The 22,716-nt window shown below is 36.7% G+C and overlaps 1 pseudogene across 1 annotated transcript; it reads left to right on the top strand.

Annotated features, from left to right (window-relative positions):
• Window positions 1-15,456, top strand: LOC148125851 (retinol-binding protein 1-like; annotated as a pseudogene). The gene is made up of 3 exons (XR_015743567.1): window positions 1-210; window positions 798-977; window positions 15,199-15,456. The product of XR_015743567.1 is annotated as a retinol-binding protein 1-like (transcript).
• The last annotated feature ends 7,260 nt before the right edge of the window (window positions 15,457-22,716 follow it).

Genomic DNA, 22,716 nt, shown 5'->3' with positions numbered 1-22,716 from the left:
AAGGAACTAGCTTAGCTGTACTATAGATGAGCAGATAAAGAAACTAAGAGTTCAAAGTTGCTTCAGTGGAACTGAGCGGATGGTGCAGAATTAAAACACTAGAAAAAAGCTTTGACTTTTAACCAGAAAACAGGCATATGCCTGCAGATTTCAACGGCTATTGGAAAATGCTTAGTAATGAGAATTTTGAGGAGTATGTGAAAGCTCTAGGTAAGATATTTTTCCCCTACTTTTCCATTTATTGGAGCCTCAGGATGAATTATATGATTTCACTAGATATGCAGTTTGCATGAAAATATTCTTAGCAGCTAGTTTTTTTATTAATATTGCTCTTCTGGCTAAATAGGAACTGAAATAATTGTGAAAGAAATAAAATCCATAAAGTACATAATACAAATTGCAGTATTTTGGATTTATCCAGATGAATTATCAGAATTTTATTCTAAAATTTTATTTATATAAAGGCATAAGGTACAAAATTTAATGGCTTGGAAGGGCAGGTTTAAAACTATAAGATGATTTTCTTTCCTAATTTAAACCATAAATTTCAACACAAGAATAAGAAACCAGATCGGGGACAGAAAAATCTTAGTCAGCTAACAACCAGTTTTCATTGACTTCATCTAGAAATTGTCTGCATTGTTTTCAGGCCAGATCTGGTAATCTTATTTTAAAAGGAAGCATAAATATTAATCTATATTGAATTTTATATTTAAACAGCAGTACAGTTTTCAGTGTTTCCTCAAATTTTGGATCATTAATTTTATAAAATATTCTAGCCTGTCTCTTTCTTCCAGATGTAAATATTTCAGTGAGAAAAATAGCCAGTAGTCTCAAACCTGACAAAGAGGTTATTCAGGAAGGGAAACCATATGATCATTAAAACCCTAAGCAGTTTTAAAAACTACATCATGGATTTTGAAATAGGGACAGAATTTGAAGAGGATTTAACAGGGGTGGATGGTCGCACATGTATGGTAAGTTTTAGAATGTTGCTCCTACAGGACTAAACTATGAGCTTAAAAATCCCTTCATTATTATCACTGGTTTTGTGGCAAGACTTTTCTGATAATCCTGCTTTAGTGTTCAGCAGCATTTTAGCCAAAAAATTCAATCCAAAATGTATTTTCAAAACAGCTGAAATTCACTGTTTTATATATATAACATTCAACATGAAGCCATATTAAATGAAGTGGACCTTACTTTCAGGTAAATGGGCTCAAAGTATATTTTTTCATTAAGGTTCATTAAAAGTTACAAAAGAGATCTTCAGGCACATTTTGATAATTTATATAAAGCAATACTTCAGTATCTGGTATATGACTATCCTATAAATATATTTCTGCATGGAAATCTGGATGGCATTAAGATTATATCTCTATACAGTGGAACCTCCGGTCACAAATGTTCTGACCACAACCAAATCAGGTGCCGACCAAAAAATCAGCTAAATGTATCACTCTGGTCGCGAAAACATCCTTGGGTGGCGATCAAACACAACCGCAGCGATTTTCCCTGCCGTGGTGGTTTTCCCTTCCACACCATTTTTTTTATCCGTCTTGCTTCCGGTCATGAATAAATTGGGTTGCGACCAAAGTCCTGCAATGGATTATGGTTGTGACCGGCGGTTCCACTGTACAATGAACTGCATTATAAAAATAGACTTGATTTCTCAAATATGTTCATAAATTTACAAAAATAGTTTCTAGGTAATTATATAAAACAGTCCTTCACTCCTCAAGTATATTTATTCATTTGAATGGGATTTCTGATAAACTCCTGCTTGTTAGAAATTGAGTTGACAGCAACAGGTATTTATTACTTTTCCTTTTACCTTTCACCAATCACTCTAGATAAACCAAGAATGAGTGCACGTTTTCTTGAAAAGCTACTTATCAGGAACAACATGCTTATTAGAAGTGAACATTTAGGTCTTCTTCCTTTTGACAGACAAGCAGTATTATGACTTTCATAAAATCATATCAATTAGTGGCACATGTTTGCTAAATCAGAGCTTAAAATATGCTGCTCTGTTAGTCTCAGACAAATACAAATCAAGAGATTTCCAGCTGCAAAATCCCATCTTTAGATGGGAAAAAGATTTATAAATGGAAAAACAAATAAAACATTCTGAGTGAGCACTGCTTCATTCTATACTTAAGAAAACAAAAAGATTGTCTTATTACAGAAGGTGAAAAGATGTGTGTGAATTTTGTTTCAACACTAAGCAATTTCACCTTACATACATACATACATCAGGCTATCAAAACAGAATGTAATGTGGAAATGAAATGAGTGACAGGTTATTGGTTTTAAATAGATAGTATGCTAATATTTTCTTCCTAAATAACTTAAAATCTTTTAATCTAAATATATGAAAAGAAGATACAATGTTTTCCTGAAGATTCTCCATAAGTATAGCTGTTTCCATAAAAATAGGAGTTGTCACTGATAAGAATCACCATTCTCTAGAAATGTGTCTTCAAAATTTTCTGATTTATTGGACTAATAAATTGCAAGCATCTCTCCTTTTCTCTGAGACCTAAAAACAAATTATCTATTTTAATTTCATGTCCACAACAAGAGTTCTATGAGGTAAATTGGATTAAAAGAAAGCAAGTGCCCAGAAGACATTCAGAGGACTTCCATGGTTGAGGGAGACTCTGAAACAGGCTTCCGTAATTCTAATTAGTTATTAACCACTGTATTATACTGGTCAGCCTGCCAAATTGTAACTGATTAATCCACTTTTTTCCTTTGGTTCAACTGTTATCCTTGGTTGCCACTTAATTTTCATTCTTACTTTTTACATCTTTCCATTATGGCAGGTTTGTCACAAATGAGTTACTTTGGAATCACTAGAGGAAATGCACCATTACAAATGAAATGAAAAAGTGTGTGGTCCAATATTCTTTTCTAAAACATGATTGTCAAAAATTGTTGCAATAATTTCCAATTATCCCAAACAAAATCTGTGCCAAAAGTCGCTCCCTCCCCCAAAATAACCTTAGGTAAAAAAGCAACCAACAATCACAAGATAACCTTGCTTTTTGCTTTACTATTCTCTTCATCATGGCTCTTCCCTGTCCCTGAAATATTAATTGCTCTCCTTAAGTACCTGACATAGATAGAGATGATAGATAGCCATGGGAAGAGAATAAGATCCTTGAAAATTCGGTAAGGAAAGTTTTCTTCCTAGCTATAAAGTGCACCAGATGGATTTTAAATATGCATAAACAAAAATGCAATTTGTTTATTGTTACTAATACACACTGGCTAAATCATTAAGTGTTCTAAATAAATTAAATGACAATGTGCTTAAAAATTGATTCCTGCCTGTGCTCACACCAACTAAGCACTATAATCTGGCACTTTATCCTTCTCAAGGCTGCACAGTAAGCATTATACATTTTAAAAGTGGCCGAACTATTAGAATACTGAAAAGCAATTTATGCAAAGAATAAAGAGCAAAGGAAAATGCCATTTATTGAAATGGTTAATTTGAAACTCTTCCACGAACTACATAGCCTTGCATACAATATTATATCATGCATTTGTCTTATAATTATTTCCTTCACTACCAAATGAGCTTTCTGTACCCCTATCTTTTTGAGTATTGATTCCTATCAGTGACTGCAGCTTAGCTCCTCCATTGGCTCCTTGCTAAATCAAAAAAAAGTAATTTTCAAGTTTAAAATTGTATTCTACAAAGTAAAGAATTGCCCTAAGCTTGCAAAATTCAATAAACATTTATGCTGCTGATGGTAACATGTGTTCAATGCATTATATATGTTTTGTTCTGTTTTTGTGTAATTTGCAACTATTGGGCAATACTGAAACATCCAAATCTACTATATTTATTCAAAAATATCTGGCAGCTTTTCACTCCAGTTATAAATTAGTAATTTTTAAGAGAAATTGCTATATGTACTGCTGGTCAAGATGGAAAAGGTGTTATGGAAGAGTTTCCTTTTATTGGATCCCTACAATTTCAGGAAAAGTAAAAAGTATACATATAAGCAATCCAATTAATGCAGGCAGCCACATTACAAGAAATGGAATAATGCAGTGTTTGATACTCACCCATTTTTCTTAATTGTACTTAATTCAGTAGTTAGAATTAAAATACCTGCATTCTGAATCACATAACTTACTCCAATCTTTCTGATACAGCTGATATTTTCTCACATCCAATATAAACTTATTTTCTAAACACCATTGGCATTATAACATTCCACTTTTTGATCTTTAATTAATTTTCTACAATTTATGTACAGTTGAATAAACAGATCAGTAATGAGTTTCCCAGATGTAGACGGTTGGCAACTGTATGACTATAAATGAGCTGTCAAGCTGATCCAGCATGGTTCTTAAATTTTTGCAATATTTCTTTCAGTGTATGTTCTGCCTTCTAACAGAAAGTTCTAATTCAGGATTAGAAGCCAAACTTAAGAACTGCTAGCCCCCCAAATTGCTTTGCACATCTCATATGTGCCCCCATAATGCTTAAATTTAATGCAGTGAAAATGATATAGTTAAAGAGAAAACATAATTGATAATAATTGGCTATACTATCTTGCATTCAGCTGCATTCAAATACTATTACCAACAAGAAAATCATAGCCCCACCAACAGTGACAGCTATGATATATAAACAGCTAGCAAAACTACACTCATTAGTACTAATGATGCTAATCATACTTAGGTAATGAAACATCTGCAAGCAAGCTACCAGTGTCAAAGAAAACTAAGGATTCCACAAACAGTACTATTTTCTATGGTTGTTCCACTTTTAAGAAACTCCTTTTCTGCTGTAGAATTTTCAGAACATTTTCAGATATACATTGCAAACATTTTCAAGAATAGAACACAGCAGAAAATCAAATAATAAAGCTAGTCAGTATATATAATGAAACAATATACTTTCCCACATTTTGCTCTTTTGCTAAATAGGTATATTGCTGTAAAAATAAGTGATGAATGTATCCTGGAATCTGCCTATTGTGAATACTTTGCTGGTATTTTCTACAAAATTTTAGAAGTGAAAATTGACTGTGCTGTCAGTTTCCAGAACCTTTAAATCTGCCTCGAGCCTATATGCCTTGACTGAGGGATGTAGGAAAAAAATTGTGCCATAACACAAGAAAATATAAAATTAATTGTTTCCATGCCAATCTTGCTTCCTCCAATCTTGTTGCAGTTCAGATTATAATCTAGTCCTGCACACAAATTATACTTGATTTTAGACAAAAGGGCAAGAAGTAATATCTTGGTTTTTAACTGCCTAAGACATATTATTTCAGAATTGCAACTCATTGAGTTTTATTTACTTTATTGAATATGGGACTCATTTACTCATATAACATACAAATTATTAATCTCTACATATAAAAGCGAAATACCACTCATGCACCATCACAAAAATTCCAAAACCATAAAGTCTACAAACTTGAAATTTGGCACATATGTTCTTCTTGGCTTCTAGGTGCTCACTGAGAAGGGATTTTTCAAAATGACCATCAGAGCATTAGTATTTTGTATATTATTATTAACACACTCTGATGCTAAGAATTTCTACTCTCCCTCCCCACCTGAAAAGAAACCTGTTCCAATTGCAAAACACAAGCAAAGGACAATAATTTCAGTTTTAGTTTCATAGCACCAAGCAGCTTTACTACAGAACAGTTGAGCTAAGCTACGCCCAGGCTCCTTGCTGTCTCCTTGCTCACATAGCAAATACTGTTTCATTTTCCAAACAGCCCTAAATTCTCTCACACACTGACAGGACGCTAGCCAGATGACTACTGATGGATGCTGGTAGGCAGAGGCAGAAATTTTTTCCCTTATTTTCCTACTCAAAAACTAAGCCCAACCACATAGTTTCATAGTGAAGCACGGGTATTGAACTAGTTGTTATATATGTAATAAATGAACAAGTGGCCCACCACGCCCATGGCAGCAGAGGAGGCATGCTGTGGACCTGTTGGTCAAGGAATCCTGGCTGCAGGGACCAGGCAAAGAACCTTCTCTGCCATGGCACATCATTGGAACATCTTACTTCCTGAGGTGAGATTGGCTCCCTTCCTTCTGATTTCTGCAGGAGCCTAAAGATCTGGCTCTGCCAGATGGTTTGGGCCCTAACAGGAACATCATACTGGAGCTGGCTGTTGAATTAAGAGACAACCTTAGCTCCCATCACAACCACCTGTGCATCTTGTTCCTTCCCTGCCCTTCTTTTAACTATAATTTTATCTTGATTGGGATTAATATTTATATTGTTTTAGGCATATTTATTTGTTAGAACTTTAAGGTTTTAATGCTGTAAGCCACCCTCACTTGTTTTGTTATGAGACGAGCAAAAGATAAATTTAATAAATCTTGACTCAAATGCACTTAACTAGGTTATAAGTTAACATAAAGACTGGAAATATTTTCTAGTTATTATTGAGATAAGTCGTGTAAGTGCAAAGATTGTTGGTTTTTTTAGAATGTAAGAAGTTCAGTTGATTTTTGGAGTGAAAATTGAAGACAAAAGAAGAACTAAACTACTGACAAGCAAATACTGTCCTTCAATAGCTAGAAGAATTAACACTGAAACAAATTCTCATATTTAGAAGCAGTCAGTCATTGATGCCTAGATATTTATGTTCAGCTCTACATCAGAAGTGGCTTTTTAATTTTACAGTAGAGATGTTTGTTTCATATAGCCAGTTCAATGATTATTGGATCAAATATCTGTATTAAATTGGTTTTCCAAATAAATTGAATTGATTTTAACAATTTGATGCCCCGTTGCATAGGCATCACACTCTGTTTTTCCCCCTTATCAAATTAGGGAAGCAAATTCCCTCAGTTTTTCAAACAGGTTTGATTTTCACAGGTTTAACTTTCATTTTCTACTTTTAAGATGTCAGGCTGAATATTTCTTTAGACTGGTCAGCTGCATAATCCAGTACTATAGGGCTCCTGTGCTATTCTTATTTTCATTTACATAAAAGAAAATGTGTACCTTAATAAGGAACCTTTTATAGTCTTATACATTGGCATCTTTAGTGGGATATTCTTCAATTTCTGCTATTTAGTGTTGTGACAAGGATCCAGGATAAAATAATGGAGACCTATCAAATTCTTCCCAGTTAGCAGTGACATATTCAGAATAAATAATTTTTGCTGATATTGTAACTGTCTCAGAGAATCTATTTTTTTTTATTCTAGAAATTAATAGTTCCTCTATCTCTTCCACTCAAAATGTAGTGCTCTTGTGATGCAGCAAATGTAATGTGATACACTATAAATGCTGTATCAAGGTTTTTTGGGGGACAACATTAATTATTTAATTCTTTCTGACTTGGTTGATCCTTTTGTGCTCACTAAACCCGCCGAGCGCAAACGATCAAGTGAATTCAGGAGACTGGGGGGAAAGGACATTTTTACCTCCTCAAGCATCAGTTAGAAAGGCCAGGCAAAACTAAGATGAAAGTATAAAGTACGAGAGCTAAGAGAGCAATTTGCCAGAGGAAAGAAGATCATCCTGGAGTGATCCCATTCAAACCAGTTCCAGAATGCCTCGAAAGTGACAGGCGTTCAAAATGATCACGATGTTTTGTGAGATTCTGGCTACTTAATCATGATCTTCTTCTTCTTTTTCTTCAGCGTTTGTCTCGCGCTCGGGCGAGGTCCGCTAATGTCCTTGAGTACTGCTTCCACACCTCTCTGTCTGCCACGTGTGTCGGGTCTGCCTTTGCGATCTCTAGATCGGCCTTGATCGTGTCCATCCAGCGTTGTTTAGGTCTACCACGCGGTCTCGCTCCTCCGACAGTCACCTTCATTACAGATTTGATGATGGATTCTTCCTTGGCGCGGCTCACGTGGCCGAACCATCGTAGCCGGGACTGCCTCATGACCGTGGGGATGGGCACGACGTTGAACCGTCTACGCACTTCTTCGTTCCTGACGCGATCGAGTAGGGTGAGGCCTACCGACCATCGGAGCATTCGCATCTCCATTATCTGGAGTCTGCTTTCGACTTCTTTGGTCGTCGGCCAGCACTCTGCGCCGTATATGGCCACGGGGCGCACCACAGAGTTATAGATTTTCGCCTTCAGGCGCATCGGCATCTTCTTGTCACAGAGGACGCCCGTGACGGACTTCCATTTGCCCCACGCTGCATTGATCCTGGCTGCCACCTCAGTTTGTAGTAGGCCTTCTTCCCCAAGAGTAGTTCCCAGGTACTTGAAGGTGGAGGCGCGCGGTAGCTCCTGCCCGTTCACGTGGATGGAGCCTGTCATTTCATTGTCAGTGGTCAGGTATTCGGACTTCTTTAGGTTCAGCCGGAGCCCGAACTGCTCGAGGCGGTCGTGCCACTGTTGGACTCGGTGCTCTAGTTCAGCCTTGCACAGGTTGGCCAGGAACACATCATCGGCGTAGAGCAGCGTCCATGGGGCGGGCGTGTACAGGTCGTGTGTAATTGTGTCCATCACCAGAATGAACAGCAGTGGTGAGAGAGCAGAGCCCTGGTGTACGCCGACGGTAATATTAAACTCCTCTGATATCCCAGCTGCCGCTTTACACGGCTTTTGTGACATCTGTATAGGAGTTGGACCCATTGTACGAGCAGCTCAGGCACGCCGTGGTCTCGCAGTGCGTACCAGATGAGATCGTGCGGGACTCGGTCGAAGGCCTTTTCCAAGTCTAGGAAGGCGGTGTGGAGCGGGATTTTCTTCTCTCTGTGAGCCTCCATCAGCATCCGCACACCGAAGATGGCGTCGGTGGTGCCGCAGTTCTTGATGAATCCAGCCTGGTTGACGCTGATGTCGACGGTGTCCAATGCGCTTATCAAGGACGCGCGTTCAAAGATCTTCATAGTGTGTGACAGTAACCTGACCGGTCTGTAGTTGGAGCAGTCCGCTGGGCTGCCCTTTCCCTTCCAGATCGGAACAGTGGTGCTGCGGTACCAGTCGTGTGGCACTTTTCCCGTGGAGACGATGTTGTTGAACAGCTCGCACAGCCACAATGCCGAGCCCGGTAGTGCCTTTTTCCAGAAGTCGGCAGGGATGTCGTCTGGTCCTGTTGCCTTACCGTTTTTCATGGCCTTGATGGCGTCGGCGACCTCGCTGGCATAAATGCCTGAGACTGGGCCTTCAACTGGGTCACCTCGCGGGGTTCGTGGGTGTGGGAACTCCTCGGTGGAGATCTTCTCGAAGTATTGCCGCCACCTCTCCGCAGCGTCTCTGGGGTTGACGATCAAATTTCCCCTTTCGTCGTTGATCCCATGAAACTGGTCAATGTCCAGGGTCTTCCTGTGTCTGCTTTTGGCTAGGCGGTAGATCTCATTCTCGCCTTCTCGCGTGTTCAGCTTCTCGTAGATGTCATCGTAGTGGGAGCTTCTGGCTGTCGCTACTGCTTTCTTGGCTGCCTTTTTGGCCGCCTTGTATTCGCAGAGCTTCTCGCTGGTCTTGTCCTGAAGAAAGGCCTGGTAGAGCCGTTTCTTCAGGTGTACGGCATCTTGTACTTCCGGTGTCCAGAGCCATGTATCTCATTCGATGCGTCTCCGTCCTGGCTTGGTGCAACCAAGCTGTTGGCAGCCGGCAGTGTGAACAGTGCTCTTCAGCATGGACCATGCTTCCTGTGGCCCGTCGACCATCTGCGGAACTGCTCCGGTTTGATGAGGGGTCCCGCCATCTTCTTCTGGTTCCACCACTTGATTCGTGGCTGGTCTGCATTTCTTTTGTCAATCCTGGTCTTGGGCTTGCTGATCCTGATCTTCGCCATCAGCGGCCTGTGCTGACTGCTCGATTCGTACGGGTACGCCTTGGCGTTGAGCACGTTTTTAGCGGCTCTTCGTCGTACGATGATGTAGTCGATCTGTGTGTGGTGGCTCCCGTTTCTGCTATGGTAGGTGAGGAGTTGAGATTCTCGCCTAATGAAGCAGGTATTCGTGATGGTCATATCATGGGAGTCGGCAAAGTCCAGGATCCTCTGGCCATTCTCATTCGTATCGCCTGTGCCGTGCCCACCGTGGCACCGGTGTACTTAATCATGATCAATACATTAAAAATGAGAACAATCACACATTTGAAGCCTTTTACCATTTAAAACATACTGATTGGCAACCTTTCGAGAGCCATAAGATGCACTTAAATTAGGGGGGACACAGTGAGTGGGAATATGGCAAAGCAGGAAGAGCTCTATCACCAGTAACTGTGGAACTCTAAAGTTGCTGCAGATGGAAAGTTCATAACTATTTGGACTGGATGATCAGCCATCCATTGTGAAAAACCATCTGGGAGGCAGCCCTATGAGCCACTCCTTTACTAAAAATTTATAGGATTGTCGTAGCATCATCTTGCCTTTGCTGAAGTGTCAGAAACCTTAAAAAGTCTGTAGAGATTCTCAGTCATCCAGATCATGGTTGTCCCAAAGGTGCTTTTTCAGGAGGCAACTGGACTTTCTTGTTCTTTCTTTTGGAGATACTTCACTTCATCCAAGAAACTTCTTCAGCTCTGACAGGATAGTGGAGAATGGAAGGATTTATATTCCTTGTAGACAGCTGGTAATTTGGATCCTTTTAGAGGTTATTTGAAGCACTTGGAGGCTTATCTCTGTCCTCAGGATCACCTGAGTAGTGCTACTGGTTGCTGTAGTCTGAAATTCCCTGCTCCCCCTTTCAGAAATCCATTCCTACTCCCACACCATTCAAAGAGTGTTCAGCCCAAATTATATAGCTACAAAGTTGGTAGAGAGTCTCAATCATCCAGGTTATGGTTGTCCCAAAGATGCCTTTTCAGGAGGCAACTGGACTTTCTTGTTCTTTTTTTTTTTTTTTTTTTTTTGAAGACATTTCGCTTCTCATCCAAGAAGCTTCTTCAGGAATCTTGTATATTTTAGTACAACAATGGTTGAATGACTCTAGAAGACACTGAATATTGATACTGGGGAAAGAAATGTACTCAGTGAATGTCATATGAATATTTGCTTCTGCCAGGGTGGGATAGGAGACTGACTAAAAGTTTTTCTTTGCTTGTCTTCTTTGCCTTTAGTTCAAGAAGAGCTATAGTGATATCTGGGCTTCTTTTCTCTGTTCTGAACTTTTGGGCCCTGCAGGCAGTCAGGTAGCAAGATCTACCATAGCTTCCAAACAATCTTGTATCACACTGTATCGCTTTTCTACAGTTCCAAAACCATTACACAGTTCTGGGTTTCCACCACTAACATGACAGGCACTGTTGCTGCATCCTGTATCAGTAACAAACATATATATTATACCTCTATTTCATATTGTGCGACTCCCTTATCTTTTAACCATGGTTGTTGGCTAAGTCATACTTAATTTGTCTAATACTAAGTATCACTTTTCAAAGTAGACCGGATAAAGAAATGGTTCTATGGGAGATTGGAACTATACTTTAATGAGATCAGCTATAATAATAGAATCTTGTAAATCTGATTGTGATTTTCCTTCCCTTTCTTCTATAACACATTACATCAGGTAGGAGACATCTGCTGGCTTTTCTTTTAAGACTCTCTCCCTTCCCAGGTGTTAAGGAATGTTTTCTTTGCATAATGGTTTATTCAAGCTGCCTCCTGATTCTTTACAGCAAGCCAACTCTAACACTTAACTATCCTAGGGATAGATTTAGTCCTGTTATCATTCCTCTGAAGGAAAAGTTATCTTTGCAATGATAATGCGGAATCTCACACTCATAGCAGCTCTAGAGCAGCTGTGAAGTTGCTCTGGCAAACACCTCTAATTGGCAGTCTCCTTTGCAAATAAGTTTTAATGTGATTGAGCTGAACCAGCTCACGATTCCAAAGATTGTTTAGGCACATAGTTTCTAGAAGGTCTGATATGAGTAGGAAAAAGTGCTGTGGCAATTGATTCCAAGAACTATTGTGTTTACCATGACTCTAATTGTTGTTCAAGAGTTAACGTAGCAAGGGACTTTTTCAGTAGATTCAAATTTTTGTAACTAATAACCAAGTAGACAAGCATATTGTCCAATTTTAACATATTCTAGGACACATTCTAGCACAAGACTGTGCCTCCACAAATGATAGCATTCTGCAAAAATATTGGACCAGTCTGTCCTGAATTAAGGCTTGCATAGTTGATTGCAAAACTATCAAAATACATTAATATAACATTTATTGGCTCCATTATTATATGCTATTTTGGACAAAGTTGCTAAATAAAAGAGTAAAAGGAAGAGAAGCAAACAACCAATACATATTTGGTCAGTTCAAAGTGAAACTTATTAAAGTTAAGTAGTTATTGATGAAGTTTTTCTTTTTTCATTTAGTTGCATTTTAGTAAGAAGTGAAATATTTTAGTGATCCTGCAGATCATTTTAGATCTTGGTCAGTAAACGGAGTATCAATAAAATACAGAATTCTTTATAAATGTTCCAAAGGATTGTTCCTATAGACCATAAGGGCAGATACTTTGTTTACTGGTAAAACAATTACTACCTCTGTAAACTGCAAAGATCAATATTCTTGACCTTATATCAATATGTCTACACTTCTTGGTAGTGTACAATACACAGAGGAAATACAAAAATCTGACTAGCGACTTTGTTTTGTTTTTTACTAATTGCCACCATTTAATAAATCTACAGTGAAAGCAATATCATAACTAGTGTAATTTGCATTTATTGTAGATTCTAATTTGCCTGGAGCTGATAAGTCTCAAGCATACATAAGCCAGTGACAGTTCACTTAATAGCAGGAACTCTAATGAAGCTGTATTATCTTTAACTGAAACAGCATTTAAAGAGGATTTAGAATAGTTTTCCCAAATTGCTGTCCTCAAGATATTCTGAGACTATGATCTCCAGAATGTTCATGTTGGGAATTCTGGATATTGTAGTCTGGCATATATAGAGGGCAGTTTACCAAAGATAGCTGATTTACGGATTCATTAATTATACTGCTTTTCTTAGGAAATGAATAATAAAAATATATAATTGGCATTAAAAGCAAAATGTACAAAATAATGTTTTCTGCTTAAAATGATATTTGATATTTGAATTCTGTTGTAATGCTCATTGGTGTCCTGTATATGGGTAAAATATACACAGAAATACATCAATTTATATTACAAGTTGCGCAGTGCAACACTTAGTGGTTACATTCTGTTTGCAATTGCTTATTATATGCACTTTTTTTCTTTTTGGCCAACAAGAACTGCTAACGTAATTCCTTTGTTCATTTGAGATGGGAAAGATTCATGGATTTTATTTTTTCTGTACCAACACATATTTGTAATAAACATGCAGTCCAATACACATCTTTAAAAAGGAAAAATATTTTTCAAATTGAAAAAACCCTGGTTATTTTAATGGATATGTCATATATTCTCAGATATAAATTATATTAAATTCAATAGAACTCTATGCACTTACATGTTTATATTAATATGATCAAAATCTAAAAGCTTCTCTGAAAACATTAAGGAAGGGAATCTGGCTTGCAGATGTTGCTAGAACATCTTTTTTTATTGATCATGCTGTTAAAAGTTGCTTGGAATTTTAATCAACATCTGGAGAGTCCCAACTCTACATTAAAACAACCAAGAAAGATTCATCAGCTTAACGATATTAAGAGAACTTCTTACTAAAATATTGCTAAGCAAAGAATCATTATGTTTGTCTTCCCAACTTTTATAAGTTGTCAAAGAAACATTTCTGAAGAGCTCCTACTTTATATGTATACTCAAATGGGATATTAAATTATTTAAAGATTCCGATCCTACAGAGCACAGTGTTAAAGATAATGTGGTAATCTGGTTGTTATCAATTACCTCTCTATTTGCAGGAAAATTTTTATATATATATATATATATATATATATATATATATATATATATATATATATATATATATATATATATATATATATATTCTGCTTTTCATCCACTAATATGTATGAAGTTGTAAAGTTACAATTTTCAGACTTATATGTTTCAAATATTTTTTAAAATAACTACTTAATCAGTGAATGCAAATCACCAAAAGTATAAAAAGAATTAAGGCTTTAACCTGTTTGTGTTTCCCTACCTTTACCATACCCAGCTGTGCCTCTCTCCTGATAATTGCAGATCTCATTAACTTGTCTAGCTAACATCCTTAGCATCCTCATGATAGAAATTATAGACCTTGTTACAAACAATCAATTGGAGTTGAAGCAGGAAGTCTTGGCATGAAATTGATTTATGTTTGACGATAACTGGAAACAACCAGACTCTGTATTCCCTATAAGTGCCAAATGTGAGTTGTAGATAATCCACAAAGATGCAATAGTACTATGCTTATAACTTGTAATGATTTGGCATTTAGATAAAACTCAATAGAAATGTGCTTCTTATAAATAAGTTGGGAAAGTGCAAGGAAATGTGCCAATCAACTTTAAGAATAGGCACAATTCTTCTAAACATAAGTCTTTTTACAACTTTACATTCCCATGGGTGTATGATTGGAAGAAAGCTAAGAAGAAAATACTTCAATTTTTAATGTGGGAGCAGATGAAAAGAATCTCTACAACTTCTGGATCACTTCTGGAATTTAGCAGAGAACTTGTTCCTTTTATAGTTTTTTTAAAAAAAATATTATTTCAAATGGAAACATAGAAAGAAAAGTCCATACACAGAATTAATTTTAATTTTAGCATACGTTAAGGTAACCTACCCAGAATGATTACCAGATTCTGGAGAACTCTGAAGGACTGTGCTAAAATTTAGTGTCAAATTGCCAATTTTTAATAGTGCCTTTTGTTTTAAAGCATACAAAATAAGTGATTGTGCTTCCAAAAGACTTAATGTTTTTTTGAATTAAAGGTATACATGTAATGATCAACTTCTAAGAGCCAGAGAAGAAATAAAGGTAAGAGTATGATACTAAAAACTTAATTGTTTTTTCCATAAATCAAGTTTTGGGAATAATTTAGTTTGAGTTGAAGACAATGATAGGCTAAGAATATGAAATAACTTTTAATTTAGTTTGATTACTATTCAATTGAGATCCCATATAACTAGGTTAATTCCTGTGTCTGACCTATAGTATATCCCATGCTATTACAGCTATTACATCTGCACTTATTGAATAAATATTACCTTAAAACTTCCTAATAAAAATTTGCAAAGGTTACTAGCATTTCATTCAATATTAGCTTGTCATTACTCACATCCCTATGTTATTTAAGCTTTCTAGAACTATCTTTGGAATCTTTGTTATCTTCTGGTATCAACAGCTCTATGCCTTCCACTCGGTGCAGCCCCAGAGTGTGCTGACCAAGGGACCAGCAGGCTACAGTTGCTGCCAGATACCATCAGTCCCCACGCACTTGCTGGGTCTTGTGTGTGTACCAGGAGCAGAGCAGGGCACCCAGCTGGGCTGATCACCCTGAAATTGTGTTTCCCCAAAAATAAACCCTAGTGATTATTTTGAGCCCAAAAGAAAATAAGGTCTGGTATGTGAACTCTGTATATAATATCTTGTGGCTTATTAACAAATATGCTGGGGAACAGTTGCTTTCTAGATGCTATCTAGGCTATGGTAAATGGAGCTCCATCATACTTTTTTTTAATCAGATAGTTTACTCTTTGCTATGAATTTTTTCTAAGACCCTTGGATTAAGGGAAGATAGATTTGATGGGGACCAATACAAACTCTACTCCTTGGCAAAAGTTGAAATGTTAAGATAGAAAACTTAGATTTCTGCTCAATAGCAGAGAGAGCAACTAACTTATCCTTTTTGATAAAAAGCAATGGGATTGGTTCAATTAACATAAAAGTGGACTTTTATGAAATATTGGCAGGATTCCAAACAGAATTACTTCCTTAAATTCCAAACTTCATTATTTTTGACATGGTAAAAATTGCCCTTTTAAAATTGCCCTTGTAAAATATCAATTATTGTCCTGTACCTGATTAATGTATTTGTTGTTGCAGTCAAACACAAGCCATGGAAAAAGTCCTTGGATTGCAAAGTGTTACTTGTTTCATCCATCGTTTGCATGGATTTGAAAAAAATATATTTTCATTTGATCTTGACATATCCTATTACTCACGCTTTTCATAATTGCACCAATCATCTGCAAACTGAACATTTTATTTGCAAAAATCACTCTGGTATAAGTTTTCCTACATCATGAAAAAAAAGAGAGATAATATAACTTCATCATTTTTGTTCTGAGCCCCAGTAGCATCAATTATCAAATTTCTCCAATCTTGACACACTTTACTAAATTGCCTGGCTAAATTCTTTCCCTAAACTAAGAATTCTGCAGAAGTGTTTAAGACTCAATTTAGTTGGATAAGACTCTACTGCAAACTAGTTGAAGCTATACAGAATAGTTGTTTCCCACTGCTTCTGTAAAAGGGTAAATGCTTATTGAAGTCCATAGTATTTTCTTCCCACAAATTAACAAATTCTTTGTGCGCTGTTTAGAAGCCTTGAAATTGAGTGGCTGTTGAGTGTTTGCATAACTGCCCACTTTAGCCTGATAATACTCCATAGTATTTTCTTCCCACAGATTAACAAATTCTTTGTGTGCTGTTTAGAGGCCTTGAAATTGAGTGGCTGTTGAGTGTTTGCATAACTGCCCACTCTAGCCTGATAATCACTGGATCACAACCCACTTCTCAGAGCAACAACACATTAAAAGCATTACCTGAATTACCTCCAGGATTCTGAAATATCCCTTACACCTGGGAGAACATGAGGCTGAAATGGGAAAAAAGATGGTTCTTTAAATAGAACTTTGATATTCCTGGGAGACCCTGCAGCTTTCTCTACTCAATGATCTATAAACTGAATGGAAATGCGAACTTTCATGTTTTCCATTTCTGATGCCCTATATTCATTTGGGTTCCAAGCACTGAAGAAAGCAACATTTCTTTATTGTACTCTATTGTATTCTAGGAGATCACATATAATCAGGTTTAATCCATATTAAATTTATTTTTATTTAGTTCACAAGAGAACCAACAAAATGAAAACCAATTCTGAGAGACATACTATTCACAGCTTTATAACTTACATTAAAAATAATGAAATTATGATCTAAATATAATAGCAATCCAAACAATCTATCAACATACATAAACTGGGAATAAAAACAATCAATAACCTAATTGGGGGAAGGGGGACTTTTCTCACAAAAGGGAATAATCAAAATCACCAATAATGATGGTGATGGCGTAGTAACATTACAAGATGTTTATCAGTCTTTACCACAAGCAGCTGTGGGATATTCTGATCATTGTATGATTCACCTTGTACCTGCTTACAGACAAAGACTTAAAACCATGAAACCAACAATTAAATCTGTGAAGACTTGGACTGAAGAGGCAAAGCTAAAACTCTGGCTTGCCTTGACTGTGCTGATTGGGATGTGTTTGAAGATACCTCTGCAGACTTGGATGAATTCACAGATACTGTAACATCATGTGTCAGTTTTTGTGAAGACCTATGTGTGCTGACCAGAAACCTGAGAATATACGGTAACAATAAACCTTGATTCTCAGCTAAACTTTAACAGCTACGTCGTTCCAAAGAGGAAGCCTACAGAAAACGTGATAGAATGCTGTACAATCAGGCCAGAAATGTATTAACAAGGGAGATCAGAGCAGCAAAAAGAAGCTACTCTGAAAAGCTGAGGAATTAGTTTTCAACAAATGAACCAGCAAACATGACAAACTCTTTAAAATATCACCGGTTACAGCAAACCTTCCCATGCTGAAACAAATCAACAACTGGCAGATGACCTGAATGTGTTTTACTGTAGTTTGATGAGAGAAAACTACTGCCACCCATCTCCACAATCCCCATCTCAGACACACCAACAACAGTCAAGCCTCCTATACCTACCCCATCCCATTGGGCCCACCACGTCTGGTGATTACAGAGAATGAGGTGCAAGGCCTATTTCACAGACAAAAACTTAAAGGCTTGTGCTGACCAATTGGTCCCCATCTTCATCCGCATTTTTAATAAATCACTAGAGATGTGCTATGTTCCTTCTTGCTTCAAATGCTCTACTATCATCCCAGTGCCAAAGAAACAGTTCATCAAGGGACTGGATGACTTCAGCCAGTTGCTCTAACATCTATAGTTATGAAGACCTTTGAAAGGCTACTGCTGGCCCACCTTAAAACCATCATTGATCCACTGTTAGATCCCTTGCAATTTACCTACCAAGCAAATAGATCGACAGATGATGCTGTTAATATGACTGTGCATTACATGCTACAATATCTTGAATCTCCAAAGACCTATGCAAGGGTCCTCTTTATAGACTTCAGCTCAGCATTCAATACCAGCATTTCAGATAGTCTTCTAACAACTAAATCAGCTAGCTGTACCTGACCACACTTGTAAATGGATCATAAACTTCCTAACAGATAGGAAGCAGCAGGTAAAGCTAGGCAAGATCATAACAGATACCTGTACAATTAGCATAGGAGTCCCTCAGGGCTGTGTGTTCTCTCCACTTCTCTATATACCAATGACTGTATCTCAAAAGATCCCTCTGTTAAAGTACTAAAGTTTGCATATGATACAACAGTGATTGGTCTCATTTGAGACAATAATGAATCTGCATACAAATGGGAGGTTGAAGAACTAGCCTTGTGATGCAACCAGAACAATCTTGAATGACATACACTCAAAACTGTAGAAATGGTGGTATATTTTAGGAGAAACCTTCCCATACTACTACCTCTTACAATACTAGACAACACAGTATCAACAGTAGAAACATTCAAGTTTCTAGGTTCTATCATATCTCAAGACTTAAAATGGACACCTAACATCAAAAACATCAAAAAAGCACAACAAAAAATGTTCTTTCTGTGCCAACCCAGAAAGCTCAAACTGCCCAAGGAGCTGCTGATACAGTTCTACAGAGGAATTATTGAGTCTGTTCTGCAACTCAACAAGACAAACACAGACTCCAGAAAGTAATTAGGATTGCAGAAAAAACAATTACTACCAACCTACCTTCAATCAAGGACCCGTATACTACACGAGTAAAAAAGAGGGCTGTGAAAATATTTACAGACCTCCTCACATCCCAGACATAAACTGTTTCACCTCCTTCCCTCAAAACGACGCTATAGATCACTGCACTCCAGAACAACTAGACACAATGACAGTTTTTTCCCAAACACCATCACTCCGCTAAACAAATAATTCCCTTAACACAGTCCAACTATTTACAAAGTCTGCATTACTATTACTATTAATCTTCTCATTACTCCTTTTTGCCCATCCCCTCCCACTTGTGACTTTATGACTGTAACTTTGTCACTTGTATCCTTGCAATTTATATTGACTGTTTCCTAGTATGGTTTGATTGTTTATTATACCCTATGAACTATTATTAAGTGTTGTACCTATTCTTGACCCTTGACGAATGTATCTTTTCTTTTATGCACACTGAAAGCATTTGAATCAAGACAAATTCCTTGTGTGTCCAATCACACTTGGCCAATAAAGAATTCTATTCTTTGAACTGCAAGAAAAAACATTGCAACCTGCCTTCCATTGAAGACCTGTATACTGCACGAGTCAAAAAGAGGACTGTGAAAATATCTACAGATCTCTCAGATCCTGGACATAAATTGTCTCAACTTCTTCTCTCAAAATGATGCTGTAGGGTACTGCACATCAGAACAACTAAACATAAGGACAGTTTTTTCCAAATGCCCTCACTTCTAAACAACTAATTCCCACAACACTGTCAAATTATTTACTAAGACTGTATTACTATTATAATTCTCATCCTTCCTAGTACCTATCTCTTCCCACTTATAACTATAACCATGTTGCTTGTATCTTTACAATTTATATATTATTTGTTTCCTAGTATGATTTGATTGCTAATTAGTAACCTATGACTATCACTAAGTGTTTTATCTTATGATTCTTGATAGATGTATTTTATTCTTTCTTTATGTACACTGAGAGCATATGCACCAAAGACAATTTCCTTGTGTATCCAATCACACTTGACCAGTAAAGAATTATATCTATCTATCTTACTATTTCTAACACTTGGACAGTGCTTCTACTGTATCATCTGTTCATCACAGTTCAAGACTATGTTGCAAAGTACTCTGTGGACTTCCTTTGCATTTTAGGATCAAATACATCCCATATAACATTTCAGGATAAAGTTATGGTTATCCCCTCAGACTTGTTCATGTCCAAGATGCCTATTACATTATCCACAATAGCTTTCTTGACCATCTTTTCCTAATAGGGTTTAGCAGCTGCTGGATGACCATCTAAGAACATGGTTAAAATAAGAAAAAATGGCCTTTTACCATTCTAGTTGTCACACTTGAGACCAAAATATGATTTCTCATCTGTGTCCAGCTTGATTTGCTTTTGATTTATGTCAGCAATGCTTTAGGCATTGCCTTATTTGTTTTATGTTCCATACAAATGACTCTGGATAACTAACTGAGTAAAAAAAAGCAAAAACAAACAGAATTTAAAAGAGCAGAAATGGCATAAAAATAGCAAGAACATTCATATATACTCTTTTTTTATTCATAAACATTTTGAACATAGTGCATTGTCAGGCCATATCATTTACAAAAAAAGAAAAAGAACAAAAAGAAATAGTAACATATATACTAGTAACAATAGTAATGGTGTAACAGAATAGTTTTAACTAAATTTCTCTTTATATCAACTTATTTGTAATTCTGTTGGTTATATTGGCGTATTTATCATTATAAACCATCTTTATATTTAATTCATACATAGCAATAATCTTTCTTCATCAAATTTCTACCTCGTATCTCTAACCACTCATAACATCTATTCCATGTTGAGTAATATTCTGGATCTTCTTTGTCCTTTATTTTTAATATCAATCTATCCGTCTCTGTACAGTCCAATATTTTCCAAATTACATCCTCATCTGATGGAGTGTCTCATTTTTCCAGTATTGTGCAAATACAATCCTCACTACTGTCAATACAGGCAAAATTAGATATATAGTCCCTTTATTAGCGCTCTGGCATTATAGCCAACAAAAATATTTTTGGTTTCAGATCTATATGTTGTTTGATCATCTTTTCCAACCATGTATGTATTTTTGTCCAATATTTTCTTGCTTTCATACAAGTCTACCACATATGATAATAAGTACCTGGGGTCTGATTACACTTCCAACACTTAAAGGACATATTGCTAAATATTTTTTCTAGTCTTGCCGGAGGCAAATGCCACTTATAAAACATTTTATAGATATTTTCCTTGTATGCAGTAGCCATTGTTAGTTTATAGTTCCTATCCTAAAGTTTTTGCCCTTTCTCTAATTCTATAGTGTAACCAAAGTTTTTTGCCCATACTATCATTGTTTCTTTGACTTGTTCCTCTTCCATTTTATCAGTAACTAATTATATATTTTTAATCAGTCTTTCATCGGTTCCTAATAATATCTTATTAAGTGTTGTTGGTTATATACTCTAACTATGAAATGTAGCTCCTCAATGCCCCTCTATTGCCTCCTCTTAGGTCCCTAATACCCCAGAAGACCTAACAACATAGCTTCAAGAAACTTTCTGAGTGCTCTTTGGAGTTTATTAGACTCCTAAGGATAGACTGATCAAGTAGATTCATCTTCTCTGCAGAAATTGATGGCAATGGTTAACTCAAAAGCAATCAGGAAGTGGTATCATCATGACAACAGATTAATGCCCTAAGTTGTGCTGTAGGTGCTCTGAGTGAAAAACTGGATGCTACATGTTGTTTCCAATAAGGCTTGGTTCAGGTGGCTATAATGGAATGAAAACCATGGGGAATGAAAGAAAGAGATGCTGCCAAGGAAACAATCAGAGAAAAAAGGCAGGAGCACCAAGTAGAAACCAAAACAGAAACTTAGGAAGGACCTATCCCAATGAATTAAGGAGTTAAAATCCCAAAGGTACTTTTTCCAAGGGGTAACTGGACTTCTGGTTTTTCTTTGATGACACTGCACTTCCCATCCAAGAAGCTTCTTCAGTTGCCTCTTGAAAAAGCACCTTTGGGACAACCATGACCTGGATAATTGAGAATCTCACAGACATTAAGCAGTTAAAAGTGAAGTGGGAAGTTTCTACTTTCAAATTTGCAAGAATCTGTAATGTCTCCATACAATAAAATAGAATTATAGTTCACCTAGGTGTGTTTCAATTCTGGTATAATTGGGAGGATTGACAATGACCTAGAACTGGTCTCTGGTTGTTTTGATGGCAAAAAACTTTTTGCCTCTTATCTTGCTTTCCAGAGGTATCCTAATTTTTCATTCTATTTTACATGAAAGAGAATAACTAAGGTATATTAATAATTACAGTAAGAGTAATAAAATTGTTGCTTTTTATAGGCCAAGTTGTGAGGAGACATATGAATATGTTTTGAATTATTTGCCAACATTTATTTATTTATGTTATTAATCAAATTCATGTAGCTGCCCATGCCGTCAAAGGAGATTCTAGGCAGCTCAAAAGAAACAGGTAAAACCAGAGATTTTTTTAAAATGCAAAACTCACATTATTACAAAAATGCTTATCACCATATAAAAAGAATAATAGATCTTCAAGTTTGGAGATAACAAAGAAGGTCACACTTCAGTAATGAAATAACACAAGAGTTTCATCTATTTATGAGCTTACTCTTTATTCAAACAATGGCTTAAATAATATTTTGTGCAGTTAAGACAGG

Source organism: Pseudonaja textilis, chromosome 4, assembly GCF_049901715.1.
Source record: "Pseudonaja textilis isolate UNSWEBS1 chromosome 4, rPseTex1.2, whole genome shotgun sequence".
Classification (NCBI taxonomy): domain Eukaryota; kingdom Metazoa; phylum Chordata; class Lepidosauria; order Squamata; family Elapidae; genus Pseudonaja; species Pseudonaja textilis.
The sequence above is the reverse complement of the archived record's forward strand: the minus strand, read 5'-3'. Positions and strand labels throughout refer to the sequence as shown.